Genomic DNA, 4,502 nt, shown 5'->3' on the forward strand with positions numbered 1-4,502 from the left:
AGGGATAATTGGATAACAATAAAATTGTGGATAATCTGAACTTTATCAAAATTTATTTTTTAGGGTATTTATCTACAAGATAATTGTTCCTAAAAAAACCTAAATTATCTATAAAAGAGATGAAAAATCTTAGAATACAGATGAAAACATGTCTAAGTGCAAGGATTGGCTCAAGAAAACCTAAAAAGAGAGTCCAAAACGCACCCGAACACGAAAGTACGTTTGGTGCCCAAGAGTACCATTCGGCACTTTTGGAGTGCTGAACAACACTTTAAAAGTGCTGAATGGCACTCTTTTGGGCTTTGGCCCAATTTCCTCTAGGTGCAGATAAGGCACACCCTTTTCGCAGAAGGATGCGTCCCAATTCGCATTCTAATCGTCTGAGCTATTTTTTAGAGTCTCCTAGCCTCTATAAATAGGGACTGGATCTCAAAATTTAGCACATTCTTTTACACTCAAGGAGAAACACCTCTTCACACTTTCAAATCTCTCATTCCCCTTTTCTGGTGTTTTCTTTTAAATTAGGGTTTTTAGATTTCCAAGATAATTGAATAAATTTCTTTGAACTCTAAAACATCCTCTCAAGAACAAGAAGTTCTCCATGCAAGAGATTGTTTCTGATAACCCTTTTTCTTTATTCTTCTCTTTTGTGATGATGCATGTATTTTTCTATTTAGTTATCCATAATATGAATTGCTAATTATTGTTTTGTTTAAAGCATGATTTTAAATCTTTTATAATTGTTATGATCTTTTTTAATTTCAATAATCTACATATAACCAATTCTTTTTCTTAAAATAAAAACAAATTTGCATCTTCCTTAGATGTAGATTTGAATTTTTCTTCAAATAAAACGGATCTGTATCTTCCTTAGATTTATATTTGAATTTTTCTTCAAATAAAATGGATCTGCATCTTCCCTAGATGTAGATCTGAATTTTTCTTCAAATAAAACTGTCATGACCCAAATCCATGAAATATAAATTTAGATGCATGACTAACCTGCTAAACTTATATAACTCCATAAATATAATTAATCCAAAATAAATTAATACTCCAAAGAAACAATAACAATACTCTTAAAAACCTCTTACAAAAAATATAAACTCCACAAATTGGAAATAATCTCCACTATATAAAACATGAATTACAAAATAAAGGTAATTAAAATTTTGTAAGCCTTCAAGTAATACTAAAGTCGCCTACAACTTCCATGCTCTACCTTACACCTTACAAAGCGATCCAAAGGTTCTATATTCCCAACTACACTTTAATCTAAAAAATAATAATTGATGGGGTGAGCCACATGATGAGGATAAAATTGTGCTGGCAAGGGTGACGGCACATACCTGACAAGGGTGACGGCACATACCTGACAAGGGCGACGGTGCAGACCTGGCAAGGGTGAAGATGCAGACTTAACAAGGGTGACGAGATGGTCTTGCCGTCAGCATACCTTCTAGGCTAACGGTGACCTAAGGCAAAAGAACTCCACATAGGGCCGAACGTCTTGAAGCTTACGGGATAAGCGTAGACTGACGGGATAACACAAACTGACGGCGTCAGTCTATGAAATGTCCATTCTGCACGTTTTCATGTACAAGTAAATAACATGCTCCCCACGTTTCATGGAACCTAGGGACTCCTATATGGAAAGAATCCCGTAAAATACGCCCAAGAAGACTCCTATAAGGAAAAGACTTCTACTCCAAGGAAAAGAGGGTCAGCCCTCTCTACTATAAAAACCCAAGCACCCTCACAAACCAAGGTACGCATAATTTACCCTCTCTAGCACTCTAGAGCAGTGAGAATAATTCCAACTTGACCTTCGGAGGGTGTTTGGCCGGTACCACACCGGTACCCCCCGCTAGGTCATTCCTTTTCGTTGTGCAGGTGCCATTCGCGATCGTACGAGGAACGTGTGACTCACTGGTGGGCAAATTTCCGGCATCATCAGTTGGCGCCGTCTGTGGGAACGCTTTAGCACGTTCTCGCTTTCAAGACAAGAGAGTTACATGGTACTCACTCGCTCAATGGCGACCAACAACGACATTCAAGAAGAAGAAACTCCTACAACTGCGCTTGAAAGACAGGTGAGGACGCTCGCCGCCGCCGTGGAGCGCCTCACAAAGCAAAATCACGACCTAGAAGAGCAACTGAGACAGAAGAATGCAGCTCCCAACAACCAAGGAGCAGAGCAAGAAGGAACCAGCGCTGACAGGAGAAACCAGGAAGGACCCCAGGCCAGCAACGCCCCGAGCAAACCTGAACGATAGAACATGAGCATCCCCTCCCTCGCGGAAACCACTCCGCCCCTCGTTCTCGCGGAGATGCAAGCCATAAAGGAACAAATGGAGGTTATGATGAATGCTCTCAAGGGACGAGTATCGAGCGACCTTGACGACCTTGTCAACCGAACGGACTCACCGTTCACCACTGCCGTCAACTCCTACCCCTTGCCAAGTAAGTTCCGCATGCCGCAGATAGACAGTTATGACGGGGTCAAGGACCCACTGGACCATCTGGAGACCTTCAAAACCCTAATGCACCTTCAAGGAGTAGCGGACGCCATCATGTGTAGGGCCTTCCCTACAACGCTAAAGGGCGCAGCAAGAATTTGGTTCAGTCGACTGGCCCCAAACTCCATCAGCGCCTTCAAAGAACTCAGCGCTCAGTTTACCGCACACTTTATTGGAGGCCATCGGTACAAGAAGTCTACGGCTTGCTTGATGAGTATGAAGCAGCGAGAAGACGAAACTCTAAGAGCCTACATCTCCCGCTTCAACAAAGAGGCGCTCTCGATCGACGAAGCTGACGACAAGATACTTGTCGCGGCATTTACAAATGGTTTGAAGAAGGGCAAGTTTTTGTTTTCCATATACAAAAACGACCCAAAAACCATGTCAGAAGTGCTTTATCGTGCCACAAAGTATATGAACGCTGAAGATGCACTCTTAGCTCGGGAAGAGAGGCCTAGAAAAAGAGAACGGCAGGAAGACAGTCGGCAGGACCAAAGCCGAAAGAAGGCAAGAACCGCGGACCGAAGGGACGAAAGACGCCCTAAGCCCCTGGGGGGAAGGTTCACGAGCTTCACTCCGCTAACAGCCCCAATAGATTAAGTCCTTATGCAGATCAAGGGTGAGGAATCGCTGACATTCCCAGGAAAGCTGAAGAGTGACCCCAACAAACGTTCCCGAGATAAGTACTGCCGATTCCACCGCGACCACGGCCACGACACAGCTGATTGCTATGACCTCAAGTAGTAGATTGAAGCCCTTATTAGACAAGGAAAGCTACAGAGATTCGTTAGCAAGGAGAGAGCGGATCCCCCCGCACAAGACCAGCACCCCCGACGGGACAATGAGCGACCAAGGCCCCCAATTGGGGATATAAGGATGATCGTAGGAGGGATGACCGCCGCGGGGTCATCCAAGAAGGCCCGTAAGACCTATCTTCGGATGATACAGAATGTTCAACTGATGGGAGCCGTGCCGAAGATAACAAGAAGAGAAGGTCCCGTAATCGAATTCTCAGAAGAAGACGCACGACGCCTTCACCATCCACATGACGACGCACTCGTCGTCAGCTTGCGTGTAGGAGATTACAATATGCACCGGGTGCTCGTCGACAATGGCAGTTCAGCAGATATCTTATACTACACTGCGTTCCAGCAGATGAGGATCGACAGGGGGCGACTGATCCCAACAAATGCCCCGCTTGTCGGCTTCGGCGGGAGCCGAGTATTCCCACTGGGTGCGGTCACCTTATCCGTAATTGTGGGTGATTACCCCCAACAGATAGCCAGGGACGTGACATTCTTGGTTGTTGATTGCTCATCAGCCTACAACGCTATCCTCGGGCGACCCACGCTCAACTCATGGAAGGCAGTAACCTCCACCTACCACCTGATGATTAAGTTCCCAACTGACTACGGAGTAGGGGAGTTGCGCGGGAGTCAGATGGCCGCGCGCGAATGTTACATAGCCATGGTGGAAATGGAGGATCAGGTTCAGACTTTAAGTATAGAAGAGCACCGGACGGTAACGGAGCCGGTTGAGAAGCTAGAAGAAATACCCCTTGACAGTTCCGATCCTGGCCGAACGACCAAAATTGGAACGCTCGCTAACCCCACGACCCGTCAAGAGCTCATAACATTCCTTAGACGCAATCAAGACATATTCACATGGGGTCATGAAGATATGCCAGGAATAGATCCTTCAATCATGGTGCATAAGCTGAATGTGTCGCCCGCCTTTTCACCCGTCAGACAAAAGAAGAGGGTGTTTGCCCCGGAGCGAGACCGAGCCATAGCAGAGGAAGTCAGAAAGCTACGGGAAGCAAGCTTCATCAGGGAAGTGTACTATCCCGACTGGTTAGCAAATGTAGTAATGGTGAAGAAAGCGAGCGGGAAATGGCGGATGTGTGTGGACTTCACCGACCTTAACAAAGCCTGCCCCAAGGATAGCTACCCCCTACCGAGGGTCGATGTCCTAGTAGACTCC

The sequence above is a fragment of the Quercus robur genome, chromosome 4 (assembly GCF_932294415.1).
Source record: "Quercus robur chromosome 4, dhQueRobu3.1, whole genome shotgun sequence".
Classification (NCBI taxonomy): Eukaryota; Viridiplantae; Streptophyta; class Magnoliopsida; order Fagales; family Fagaceae; genus Quercus; species Quercus robur.